At 43.8% G+C, this 14341-nt stretch overlaps 1 protein-coding gene across 7 annotated transcripts in view; it reads left to right on the forward strand.

Annotated features, from left to right (window-relative positions):
* SEPTIN9 (septin 9) overlaps positions 1–14341 on the forward strand; it is a 612883-nt gene that overhangs the window by 474750 nt on the left and 123792 nt on the right. Inside the window, exon 1 of one of the 7 annotated variants that reach the window (XM_029600385.1) lies at positions 11694–11902. The exons of the other annotated variants lie outside the window; for them this stretch is intronic. The gene's annotated coding sequence lies outside the window, so the exon portion shown is untranslated. Of the gene's footprint in view, positions 1–11693; positions 11903–14341 lie in introns of those variants that run through there. 7 annotated transcript variants of the gene reach the window in all.

Here is a 14341-nt window from a genome sequence, read left to right on the forward strand (position 1 = left end):
GCAGAGAGCTGTTGTGCCAAAAAGAAAATTTGAGTCTGAGATCCTGTCTCCATCTGCTTACAATGCAGCTGTGTAAGTGTAGCTGTATAGTTTCCTGAGGATTATGCTTTGACTCTCTAAGAGCTTTAACCCCATCCGTTTGCATTGGCTGTTCTTAATCTCGGTAAAAAAAACAAAAAACTACTGCTGTGTGCCTCACAACTTCTGGTCAAACTATATGAAGTCGTCATTCTACTACAAATGTTTCTATTCAGTTGATTAGTCTAGGAAGAGAATGGCCAATTTAGGTTCTTGAAGACCTCATACAGGTCTGAGATTTAAAATATATGCACCAAGTAGTCATGAAATGGGCCAGTGTTACTGTGTACTAGCTGTGCTACAATGATGCCTGGATTTGCTTCCTGAGCTCACTTACTACATCTCTGGATAGCCAAGACTGGGGATGCTGTGGAGGTGGCATTTCTACCTCCCAGAGAAAAGGAGTCTCTGCCATTGCTCTACAGTAACACCTAGTAGCCATGTTCGGCCCATCTCTGCGATGGCTGGGATAGAAAGGAAGACAAGGTTAAACAAGAAGGAAAAATCCCTGGTAGATGCAGCTCGAAGCTCATGGAACCATAGCCTCAGTACAGACCAGTTCTGATTTGAGTTGGAAGCCCAAAAGACTTTAGCAAAGGAAAACCGCTAAGCCAAATCGAGAGAGTGCTAAACACATTTGCCTACAGTTGACTAGTTAACTAAACTATGCAAATTAAGCATTAATATTTATCAAGACATTATGGCCTGTTTATAGGCTTTGAGGACCAGAATTTGGTTTTTGGCCCAGGTCAGATCCCTGTTGGACTTTGCCTGCACATATGAGAATTCTCTATTCAACAACCAACCTCGTTTCCTTAGTGCAACAATTCTGCAACTTCCAAAAGTCTTCTCGTATGTGCAACCTCCTTGACTTTTGGAGGTTGCACATATGAGAAGACAATATATAATGTATGTAGAAGACAATCTGGTCAGCCTGCTGACCTGGATAGCACATACATTTTAAATGATGATTTTTTTGTCCTTTTGCTTCCTAGCTTTTTCTATTTTTCTTTTCTTTTTTTATCCTGTTAGAAATTGAATCTGAAAAACTGCCAGCATATGCCTTTTTTTTTTTTTTTTTTTATTATGAAAAAGAAGGAACCTTGCTAACCAAATTATTGTCCAAGCACTGGAGGATGTAAACTATTAACATTTTATTTTATTGCTACCATGCACTGTATTCAGCAGAAACTAAATTTAATCTGGATAATTCTACTTCTCGCCCAAGAATTTGACACACACATCTCACTAGGGTTTTCTGCTCAGCACATATGGAATGCTTTTGAGGTGCTATAACACCTAAGGCAGCTGGAACTATTTCTGTATCTTTCTGCCACATTTTTCTGGCTTCCAGTTTGCATCTCTTGGTAACTGTTAATCTTCTGCCTTTCCATGCATAGTCATTTATTTTATTTATTTAAAATTTTTTCTATACTGTCGTTAAGTTAAATACCATCACAATGGTTTATAGAAGGGCACAATAAAGAGAAATATGGGTGGTATAGATTACAAATTACTCGTTTGCCATCATAGTATGGTAACAATGTAAAATAATAAACTAGGTGTGTAAATTGAACCTGATATGTTAGGAACAAATTAGGCAGTTTGATTTTAACATTAATGTGCTTATGTAGGTTACTAAAAACTTCTAGCTTGGTGCATCCTTATCGCTCAACTATTTTTCTCCTTTTCTTTATCTTTATAAAATGCTTGTTTAAAAAGCCAGGTTTTCAGATTAGTTTTGAATAATTTCAGATTTGTATGTAGTCTTATTTCAAGTGGCATGGTATTCCAGAGTACAGGACCAGCCAGTGACAGTGCTCTTTCCCTTACTTGCGTGAGATGTGCTGATTTGACAGAGGGGATAGTTAGTAGAGCTTTATTTGCAGATCTCAGGTTTCTTTGTGGTACGTGCACGCGCAGTGCCGTGTTAAGCCAGTCGGCTTTATCATCGTGGATTAGTTTATGGATTATACAAAGTGCTTTATATTGTATTCTTTGTTCAATTGGAAGCCAGTGGAGTTCAGCAAGTGTTCCTGTAATATGGTCACTCTTTTTTTTTGCCTGTCAAAACTCTGGCAGCGGAATTTTGCAATATTTGCAGAGGCCGAATTGTAGATTGAGGTAGTCTTAAAAGCAGGGAGTTACAATAATCTGTGCTAGCGAATATCATTGTTTGTAGAACGGTGCGAAAATTGTTAATCGTTAATAGAGGTTTTAGTCGTCTTAGGATCATTAGTTTTGCATAACCTTCTTTTATTTTCTGTGAGATGTGTTTCATGTTTAGCTCAGGGTCAATTATTACTCCTAGATTCCTAACTTTTGTTGCTAACTCGGTGGTTTGAATATTTTTGATTGTGAATGTTGGTTGTGTGTGGTGAGTGGATAAAGACCAAATTGCTCTGTGTAGTCTGCCCATTTGATATTCTTTCACTTTGTGGATGAACATATAAGTTTCCCATATGACAACCAACTCCCCCCCCCCCCCCACCACCACACACACACACAACCATAACCATTTTGGTTTTTACCTCTTCTCTCAACTGTTCATCACCACTGCTCCTCCCATGTCTGTCCCAAGTATGCCCAAAATCTTTTAAAAGTGCTGGTAGGTCATATCAGGCCTTGTCCTCTTCAATTTCGATTCTTACAAGACCAATACATAATCGAACACCCGGGGCCCCTTCCATGTCTTAATACCAAGTTTTGGAATAATCCCCTGGTAAAGGGGGAGTATATGTTAAGGGTCCCTTAAAAGACTAGAATCAGGCTTTTAGCTTGGCCCTCCTTAAAGACAGCCCACAAGGAAATATTGAGGGCAAGGGAATAAAGGCTTGGGCCCAGGGAGGAATAAGAGGTCCTGGGGAGAGGAGAAAGCAGTTCCTACTGTCCTAACTGTGAGTGTTGTAACTTCTGAATTGTCTGCACTGTAAGTAAAGCACTTCTCCCGGGGGGGGGGAGTCCAGCCTCTTCTCTTCTCCTGAAGCTTAAGACTGCTTACACAGTATCACAACCCCCCCCCCCCCCCATCGCTAACAAAATTAGTGGGACTGTTACAGCCTTCTTACACTTCCTGAAGTTTAGGATTTAGCCATGGTCTTTCTCCTTCCATGCTGGTTACCACAGCTGGTTTTGAAACCCAACACAGTCCTGCCACTGCTGTTTGGGCTTCTAACCGCCCCTCTGTGCAGGAGATCCAATGCAGTCACAACATTGCTATTTAGCGTTGTAACCACCCCTCCATACATGCACCAGTTTCTTCTTTACCATGGTTTTTGCCACTAGGGATCCTCTGTTTATTTCACATCCATGGACCATTTTCGTCTCCACCACCACCTAGAGTCTATTCCATGCATTCACCATTTGTGTGCTCAGGGATAAAGTACAAAGGTGGTTGAAGGTGAGGATTTACGTGCACTAGTAATACTGTAAGGACCCGTTATGCCTGCCTTTAACAAGTTTGTTTACAGACTCATGTACAGAGACGCTCAACACTGAAGAAGAAAGATTATGAAAACCAAAATAGAAAATACATCAGCACTGCTCCATGCTATTCATAAGATTAGTTCCAACTTTATTCTCTGCTAGAAAGGGTAGGAAAGTTTCCAGGATACAGCTGTTAAGGGGAAAGCAATCAGGAAGTGAGAACCGTCCTTCTTTCATTGTACGTCTTTCGCCACAGTAAGGGTTTCAGGACTTTATGGAATGGAACCAACCAAGCATTTAACATGTTAATAAATGGATGTATCCTGTGTCCAGTATTGATAAAAGTGTGATTCAGAGGGGGGAAAACTGCCCACTGTTTCCAGGAATACCATTTGCTTGACCTCTTCTCAAGCCCTTCTCTATGCCTGCACCTCCCACGCGTAATGATGCTAAGGAGGAAGCCAAAAGGATGGAAAGGAGGAGTAGAATTGCACACAGACAAGAGAGTTACTGTCCTGCTCTTGACTGCAGTCCAGTTGGCATTCTTCATGATTCCTCTTTTTTGTTAACTATTGGAAAATAAATTATTTGGGGGAAATCGGCGTTCTGGAGAGAGGACCGTGTGAAAAAACTTTATAGTTGGGTGAAAGAATGAAGGTAAAATACTCCAGCCAGGGAAACTGCATATAGTCAAGAACTTCTTTTTTTGTGACTTTTCAAATAGTTTGTGCACTCACTGGCTGTGGTTTACTTGACACAAGATTCTAATGTACAATAAGCCAGGGAAGGTACCAAATGGGAGAGTGGTTAATGTTGTAGATTCTGGATGAATTCTGAGTCAGCCCTGCATGCATAGAACTATCCACATATTTCCCTAAAAGAGTCAATTTTCACAGGTTTTAGGTGCCTAACTTTTTTTTTTTTTTTTTGGGGGGGGGGGGGGGGGGGATTTAAGCACCTAAATTGGCCCCTTTTAAAAACTGACTATGGACTGAACATGTAAATTTAGGGACCTGTATTATGGTGGTGGAGGGGTGGGCGTTAAGCACTAGGCACCTAACTTGAGAATCTAAATCTAGGAAAACTAATCGCAGGCCAAAGTTTTAGGTTGGATTGTTAGAAAACTTGCCAATAAAACATGGTAGGGGACCTGGAATTTAGATTAAAGAGCCTGATTTATTAAGCTTCCCCTCCCCTCCCCCCCCGACAAAGAATAGGAAAAAACCCCACAATAAATAAGGTCCTTAGTGTTGATCTTGTAAGAATCCTAGAGGAAAATGGCCTACCAGTGGAGTAGGGGGAGTGGCCTAGTATAAAGAGTTGACAGTTTAGCTAAACTACCTGGGGTGGGGCTCTGTTGTGGGGTTGAGCATGGGAATTTCTGTGCTGATCTACCTTAAGAGGAAGAATTGCAACTGGACAGTCTGAGTGGATCAATTCCATCTTTTTCTGTTATGTGTTGGGCATCTACACTTAGGAGAATTTTCAAATAAATCTTAGGTGTAACACTCCCCCTCCCCATTTCACAGGGGGAGGGGGAGTGTTACACTCCCCCTCCCCCTGTGGTCACCATTAGAAACTGCTCAGCACTATTGCACTCTGTGCAGCCTCTGGGATCAAGGAATGGATTCAGGCATTAGGGAGGAGGATTCACCTATAAGGCCCAAGGGATCACCGAAAAATTGTAGTCTATAGGAATGAGGTGTTCCAAAACAGACATTTATTTGAAAGGGTTTTTTTTGTTTTAGAAAAAAACAAAAACCAGTCGAAAAATACAAAAAAGCTTCTTAGACCACAAAAAAAATCTCAAAAGCGATGTTCCATTCTCCTCTTTGTGTCTTAAGCAGTCACCAAGAAATTCTCCCTCTAAGGGTCTCACTAAACACTTTTTTCTTTCTTCTGGCCCCAGTGGAACATGGGAAACCTCTTCATCTTGATCCACAGCTCTGGCTCAGTTTTCCCAGGCAGATGGTTTCCCCATAGACTAAGGGGGCCCTAATCTTCCCAGATGGCCTGTTGCCCTTCCAGAATTACTCTCCTCTGCAGATCCAAATGTCTTAATACAACTCTTCAAAGGTGAATTCAGACACCTCCCAGTACCACATGGAAGCACCGTCAGTAAACTGTCCCCTTGGGGAAGGACGACACTCCTTTCACTCCCTGTCTCCTCCTCACCCCCTTGGACCTCCCATTGCTGGAAAGTTCTCAATAACCGGCTGAAAATTAGTCTAAATGTAGATACTGAACTTTTTTTTTTTTTTTTTTTAAAGATTGACCCCTATGTGAATAGGTGGGCATGCACAGAGGTTAAAATCATCTCTGAGGCTAGTTGCTTCTACTTCTAAAATTGGAGGCAAAAACCACATTTTAATAGCTTCCAACTAGATTTCTACAAAATTGTTGACATGAACTGTATTTGGATTACAATCTTGTAAACTTTAGTCTAGTCTGTGCTCCGACCTGGATTTGCACATAGGCAGTTGCCTCCAGCACTACATTTTGAAGGTGCTGCACCGTCACCAACCAGTTGACTGAACGGCCATGTAGAACACAATTTCCTCTTCAGCATGTGACACGCATGCAGAACGGTCTGCTTGGCAGCACAGTGCATGCAGTGAGAATGCTCTTCAGGCAACCTCTGGTGGTGAGAGTGCGGCAGGGAACAGGGACCAAGCTGGCACAACTGCGTCCTGCTGATTGCCTGCAGTGTCCAAAGCCAGAGGAGGAGTTGAACTAACCTGCATAGCTGTGTCTGTGTTTGACAGATTCTGTAGTGCTAATAAATAGAGAAGTGGGTGGGTGGGGGGGAGAATAAGAGTGCCAAAAGAGTATGAGGGGGGGGGGGGGGTCACGATGCTGCTTTAAGGTGTGGGGGAGGAAGAGAGAAAGGGATGCTAGGCCAGGGGGCAATCACTGGGTGGGGGTGATCGCATTTAGGAACTCCAGAATGTTCCATGGCCTATCTCAAAGAGGTTAACTCCTAAAGTACTTAGAGTGGGCTTCAACTTCTGGCAGTATCACAGTGAAGCTTGTTGGCCTCGCTTAGTTTCTTTTCTTGTGCTTATGTTACAGAGTACAGCCAGTGTGAGATCCTTTAAAGTGCTGCAGTCTCTCTCTCCCTTGGTACCAACACTCAATCTCATTCACCCCTGAACAGAGTTAGCCATTCAGTATTCCTGCTCATTTCAGAAGCCCCATGTTGGTGGTGGCGCCAGCAGTTTCTGCTCGATAGCCTTGCAGCATCAGGCTAATCTCTTAGAGATTCAGCTCTTTAGTTGGATTGCTTTGGGGTATAAAGGCATGCAGTGGACCTTTCTAATTGAAATACTTGAGAAAAGATGTGATATTTGAGAGGATGGTAGAAGGGGGGGGAGGGGTGTGTGTGTGTGGGGGGGGGGGGGGTGAAATATGCAGCCAATTTTTTTTTTTTTTTTTTTTTTTTGGTCTTTCTGTACTCTCATTTTAGACGTGTAAAATGAGAGCCCCAGCACATCCACGCTGTAAAAAGAGATGTGAAGTGAAACTGGAGACAGCTGTAATGGCCTCACAGGCCAAGGTACGTTGGGCCTTGCGTTCACTGGAAGCAAGGCTGGTACAAAGCCGGCCTCGTTCATAGCCATTATATTTGAAAACAGTTTTGAAACTGGTTTAAAGTTACACAAATTGAATTGTGTTTAGTGTGGGATGCATTTACAACTAGTTTAAAACCAGTTTCAGATAACATTTCAAGCAAAAGATATTGTGCTGCCTGTGTTCCTAGTTAATTTTTTTTTAAACTCCTATGTCTAAATCTATTTTGAGATTTCCAGTTGTAAAAATGTGGCTACAGACTTTAGACTGCTTAGAGATCAGGTACAGACTTTTTTTTTTTTTTTTTTTTTTTTTTTTAATTTTTGACCCCGCAGTTTCCTTCTGGGCTTCTGGTTCAGTCGGAAACAGGGCTGGGATCTGGTACCCTGAGCCCTTTATTCACAACTACCTGGGGGGGGTGGCTTTCTTTTTCCTCTTCTATATTCCCTCCCAGCTCACTTAGCCCAGTCCATGGCTGTGACTTTGCTGGGCTGGAGGCCAGGACTCCTTCGGGAACCCTGCAATCGTGCTTCCTAAATCCAGCCACAAGGGGTCGCCATTAAGTGACTGACTGTGGATCACAGCATTCCCCAGTCCTGACAGACCAAGGGAATGAGTGGAAGACTTCAGTCTCCCCCTCTGCATGACTGTGCACAGATCATGCAGTCACAGAGCCACCAGTCCCGCACCAGGTTAAAGATCCTCACGAGTAGCAAAAGACACGTTCCAGGCTGACAGATCATAGCCTCCCTTTTGTTGCTTTTCTCATAAAACATTTTCATCAACCCTTGACCAGTTCTTTTGCAGGAGCAGTTACGCCCACCAGCTGTAAAGATAAAAGGGGCGCTAAGGCCCCCATGGACTCGAGCTATGGTGCAGGAATGGTTTCTGGGTCGGGTGCGCGTACATCCACCTAGAACTAGAAATTAAAGAACATTCTGTGCACTGCAATTGCTATATAAATAAACTTAGGGGTCTATATGCTAAGCATTTTTTCCATAGTTACAAAATGAGGAAAAATCCAGGGAATGGAGACCTTGCAACAAGTTGTGATTCAGTTAAATACAGGTGCAGACTGGATGTGCGGCTTTCTGGAATAGCTAGGGCCGGCGGAAGCACTCGGCCTGGGCCTAGGGTGCAGATCATTAGGGACCACCACAGCTCTGCGAGAGGTAGGAGTCGAGGCTGTGAACGAGGGGGGGTGGCACAAGGCAGAAGGGGCCTAGGGCGCCTAATCCCCTTGCACTGGCTCTGGGAACAGAGAACACAGTTGTGGTGTTGGTTTCCACAAAAACACTTGATTTGTTCCACTTTGCTGCATGTCTGTTAATTGGTTTCATTAAAAAAACAAACCACCTGTGTATAGAGAGGGGAAGCATGGAAAGTTTTTGTCAAGATGCACCCATGGTTGATGCTGAAAGTAAATAGTAACATACAAGCCGATGCAATACCCTGTCTGCTGGCCGCAGCGCACTGCTCAACAAGTGATTGGACGCACGTCCATTACCCCGATGCAAAATGGGGGGGTTAGCTGGTCTAAAACGTACATCCAACCAAGAGCATAGCTAAGAGCACTTATCAAATGTAAATCCATATTTATGAGGCTATTAACTAATCCCCCCCCCCCCATGCAAAAAAATAAGTGCCCGGCGCACTCAAAAACTAACACCTGCCCCGGATCAGGTGTTAATTCTTGAGGAGCCCATAAAGATTGCAGAAAATGCTGCTTTTTGTGGTTCCTCTGATTTTATATTGCTTGTAAAATTGAGCATTCATTTTCCTAACTGGCACACAGTCATTTTTCCTGGGCGGCCGATGCCAAGGAGGCGCTAGGGACGCACGGTTTCCCGTAGCGCCTCCTTTTTAACAGGGTGGCTCATTAGCCTACTGCATCACATGACCAGGAGAGGTGTATGAATGCGCTTTAGGAACGCAGGTGCCGGTTTTTTGTTTTTCCCCTGCGTGGATATTTCATCCATTTGTTAGTGATGAGTTTTTTGGCTACAGTGCAGGTCACAACTATGTGAATTTCCTTCATGCTGCCCACCTGGGAGCTCATCTTGTTCTTATGGGCTCCCAACTGCGGAAATATAGTGCTTCATTCTGTCAGTACAGTGGGCCCTTGGGTTACGAACTTAATTGGTTCCAGAGGGCTGGTTGTAACCCAAGTTGGTTGTAAGTCAAGACTTTTTTCCATAGGAAACAATGGGAAAAACCAATAATGTGTTCTGAACCTTCAAAAAGCACCCTTTGCCTAAACATTTCTATCATAAAAAATGGTTGTATAAGGTCGTTAATTACCAGAAACACCAATACTTCCCTAGTGCACTCACCAAAAGGTTATAAAATGTGCTTAGCATACCAGAAACAACAATTCAAGTCTGTCTGTCTATCTATTTATTTATTTATTTAAAAGTTGACATCTTTGGTTTGCAGGAAGGGAGGCAGGGGAAGCAAACAGCATCGGGGGACGAAATGGAAGGTGGTTATTGTTCAGAAGGAGAGTCCCATTCCATAAGAACGTCTGGAATCTGGCTCTCTGGTGTCCTTTCTTTCCTTGGGGGAGTCTGTAGCTCACTAAGACCTGCTTCTGGCTCACTTGGTCTCAACCTTTTCTCAATTAAAAACTGGTCTAAGGTTGTCTGTTTCTGTCTTTTTTAACACTGTCCTGTAGTATGACATTATCATTAAGCAAGTGAATGCAATGATTGGCTTTTCCTCTGTCTGGGTGGGTCTTCTCTACAAATGGTTGTAGCGCTGTTCATTTTTTTTAGGATTTCCTTGATTCTAGAAGAGGAAATTTGCTGCACTGATTGTTGCTCCTCCTCCTCTTCAGAAAGCTCCTCAGCTGCCGTTCTCTGTTGCTCAGTCAGAACTTGCTGAAGTTCTGCTGTAGACAATTCCTCTGAGTGTTCCTCAGTGGATTTTGACATGCTGTATATGAGAGCGAGATTGGTCACTCGAACGCCACTCTCAAATTTCTGCACAATTTCCTTCTTCTTTTCAATAGTTATTTTCTTTATCTTTGGGGCCATTTTAACACTTCTTTGGTGTTCTGCAGGGAGAAGAAAAAAAAAATCTAGAAAGGTGTACAGTATAACCAAAAACAACACCAACCCCAGACACTCTTTTTCCCCCGCCCTACCAATTATAAGAACATCTATGGCCTCCGAAACTGTTCTGTACCTTGCCAGTTGAGTGCTGTCCCCCCCGATGCTGCCCCTAATGCTCTCCCCAATGATGTTTGCATTTCCGTGCCGGGTCTGCCCACGTGCAACACTAGCCATCCAATCTCTGTTTAAATCCCGCCTTCCAAGACAAAAAAAAAATGCAATTGGCAGCAACAACGGGCCAATTACAACCAATCCAGAAAAAACAAAACAAAACTGCACGCACGTGGCACACGGGTCGTAACCCAAAATCTGGTTGTAACTCGAAACTGAAAATTGTGTTCGTAACCCAAGGGCCCACTGTAATTAAGGTGTGGAAACCTTTTTACTCATTCAGATGCTACAGAGCCACTTAGTAATGCAGAGTTTGCTGCTTCAAGGGGGGGCCCTCTGTGTCAACCTGTGTCAAAAATCTGGGTCTGGATTTCAGTAGTAAATACACCAGATAAATTTTGCCTGCAATGGAGGTGATACAAGCATATCATCTCATGCGTATTCAGTGGAGAAATCCTGGATCAGATTTGAGGAGCACTGAATGCTACACATGTCATGAGGGAGAAGGAAGACAGACCTTGCATTCTGGGAATTGTAGTTCTGCTTTTCTCTCTATATTTTTTTTTTTTTTGGGGGGGGGGGGGAAGGTTGCAAGAAGAGATGGGAATTGTTGGCTTCAAATTGTAATAGATGAGAAATTTTATATAAACAGAACTGTCACTCTTTTTCTTCTGGTTCCCATCCATCTGGAGACCTTGCCGGCTGTAAAATGTAACCAGATAGCTCAGGGTCACTCTTATCTGTGGAGCCAGGCCTTTCATTCCTGCTCTTCTGAAGCAATCCGGAGCCAGATCCCCGATTTCCTGAAGCAAAAGCAGACCAATCATGTAACCTATCCGACCTCTAGCATAATGGGAGTCGTCAAGAGGAAAAACGACATTTTGTTTAGAACGTGGAAATAATTTTGCATTTAAAATTTTTTTTAAAATAGTCGAGGGCTTTTTCGTTTTGTTGTAACCTCCAGAAACACGATTTAACCCAATCCATTGCTGGAATATAGTGGGACATGGGATCTCTGTATTCTATTGAAAGCGTTTTCCCTGCGTGGCCGAACCTGTGGGAAAACCCTTGGTAAATCAGGCCTGGGGCTCTTTTCAAAAGCCCTCCCCTCTGACTTCTGTTAACCAGTGGGATGAGTATAATCCAGATACCTTCTTGAGGGGTGGGGTGTGGGCTGTTGAACGTCTGCCTGCCACTTATCAAGCGGACGCCGCTGTGGAGCAAGGCAGGTGGAAGTAGTTAAGTAGGGGAGAAGAGCAGCAGCTGATGCGTGCATGGAGTGAACTGTTTGCAAAGGGAAACAGCTGCTAAGACGTCAGTAGTGTTCCTCCCTGCCTTGGCTTTCTGATGTTTGATAGGGGGGGAGGGCTGTGTGTACAGGGGGAGAAGGAGGAGGAGGAGGAGGAGGAGGAGAAGAAGCAGCTAGGTGGATTTCAGGGTGGAGAGATCTGTGTAGGTGCAGCCCAGGGCTGGATGTTTTCGGCTCCTGACTGAATCCCGAGTCAGTCGAGCAGTGGCAGGATGTGATGCACTGACATTCTCTCGGCAAGCTGTTCATATCGCAGGAGCATCCACTAACCATCTTGGGAAGCTCGTTTTCTGTGGTAGGTGGTACTGGCTATTCCTTATTTATTCTTTTGACCTTTCCCTTCATGGCGTTCCCCCCCCCCCCCCAAAAAAAAACCCCCTCTTCCTATCAACTTTGCAGCATAATGGTTACGTCCCCCCCCCCCCCCCCCCTGTAATTACCATAGTTGTAATGCAGCCTCATCACATGTGATACCAGTTGTGCTCCAGCACATGTTTCACAGCCATGTGGATGACTTGGATTTGATTACTCCCTTAGGTTGGCTGGGGGATCATAGGCAGCATTGTCGGTCCCCAAAAGGGAGGGCATACCAGTCGTTGCTCTAAAGCAACACCTGGTGGCCAGATTCCAGGGTCCTTGATCACAGGGCAGGTGCAGGAGCCAATAAGAATGTTTTATTTTATTTTTTAACTCTTTAGAAGCCTCCTTAGATGTAATTAAATGCCTCATGGAGACCCATGTACTGAGCATTTTCCCATAGACGCCAAATGGGACGACATCTGGCTCATTGTTTTATTCTGTTAGGTCAAGTTTTTGGGGATGTATAATCATGCCTGGCACTTAAAATGTAAAAGGGCCACCGCTTAAGAGAGGCACGAAGACCGGAATATTGTAGAACATTTAATATTTTGCTCACCACCACTGGGCATCCTAACTCTTAGTAATAGGAAAGAGACATGATTTATTAATAAGACCTTTACGTGGAACACAGTATGTATTTTTATATATATTGATATGCTGGAGCTCTGCTCACTGACTGCTCATGTACACTGAGCAGCATCTGCACTCTCAAGGTAGCTGGGCAGGGTGGTGGTTGGCTTGTGGTGTGCACATGTGTGCTGGGGTGTGTGTATGCGCACCCCGCCAGTGGTAGCCAAGGATGATGGAGTGCACACCCCCATCAGTCCCTGACAAGACACTGGTCTGCCTAAGTGCATTGTATGCGATGATTTTTTTTTTTTCAAGTGAGTCATTGAGATTTTCCCCAGCTATTCTGTTTTCTGAGAAGGCAATAGTGTTTAAAGCTTATGAAAGCTCCTTTTTTACATTTTGACCATAGCTGCCACCCTGAACTCTGGTTATGCTTCTCTCCTTTTTCCCTCAGCATTATATCTTAATAAATGTAAAGCTCCAAGGGTGTAGGCAAAACATCCCTCCCTGGTGGTGGGGGGAAAAAAAAGGAGAACTAGGAATAAGATTGAGTGAAAGTAAATTAAGCCAAGACACGAACAAATTGAGGGGCCTGAGTGTGAGGTTTTCTCCCATTTTGTCTCTTGCGGGAGACATGCTTAATTATATATATCACTCTTTGTATTTTGATCAGTTGGCGGCTGCTGCTGCTTTAAAGATGTGGCAGCAGCCTTGGGCCGTCCTGTTACTGCCAGTACATGCTTATCCAAAACTGCTGTGCAACTTCTTGCCAAGTTATTGTGCTCTTAATTGGTGGGATGAAAGGAGATGGTGCCTTAGGGTATCTTGTCAAGATTCAGATCATGTGAAGAGGGAGATGAGGAAGATAATTTATTAATAGAAAAATAAAAGAGAGAGAAAAAAACAGCAGCTTACTTCTGGGAGAAACAGACTTGATGTTAGTGAGACTGGAAATGGCTCCAGCCTTGTGTCTGGTCTGCTTTCATGTACTGGTGACCAGCGGTGTTTCCTGGAGCCCTCTGGCCCGGTTCACAGCAGGCTGCCGAGGCCTGGAAATAATCCTTGTGCTTTGCTGGCAAGGGTGATTGCAGAATGTTTGTTTGTGCAAGGCTGCGTTCCCTGAAATCCAGGGTGCACAGTGCAGCAGCTCTCGGGTCTGACCCTCGCGCTCCCCCCTGACAGCTCTGCTTTTCAGGCTCTCCCATGGTGAATGTGGATGAGACGCGATGTGTTACTCTCGGGATGAGGAGCAACTTGGGTTATACAATCTGAACAACCAGAAAATCGGGATTGTGTCGAGGGGGGAATGTTTAGTACATAGGACCCTGAATTTGTATGACTGAAGCATCCCGGGGTAGATTCCTACTAATGAAATCCTTGGTTTACCTCTTCCCATGTTACTGATTGAAGCCTTGTTTAGGGTTTATGATAACAAGACCTCTGGGTTCTAATCCATTTATCATGAGCATTTTCATATTACCTCTCTGTGCCTCCTGTTTATCCAGTTGCATTCAGGAAGCAGTGATAATATAGAAATGCAGATTGAGTGAAATAATTCTGTTCAATCAGGTGCTGTAGTAATAACAGGAAAGAAATTAATTTACCTTCTCTGATGCCCACTTCCAAACAGAAGTATAATGATCTGCGCTATATAGATTAGCACTGGGGAGGAATTATTGTTCAAGAAAGCTTAAACGAATGTTCTAATGAACAAGAGCAGTTTTTACATTATCGTAATCACTTTCAGGCCGATACAGTACAGTGCGCTCAGGCGGAGCGCACTGTTAACCCGCGTTTGGACACG

The sequence above is a fragment of the Rhinatrema bivittatum genome, chromosome 4 (genome assembly GCF_901001135.1).
Source record: "Rhinatrema bivittatum chromosome 4, aRhiBiv1.1, whole genome shotgun sequence".
Classification (NCBI taxonomy): domain Eukaryota; kingdom Metazoa; phylum Chordata; class Amphibia; order Gymnophiona; family Rhinatrematidae; genus Rhinatrema; species Rhinatrema bivittatum.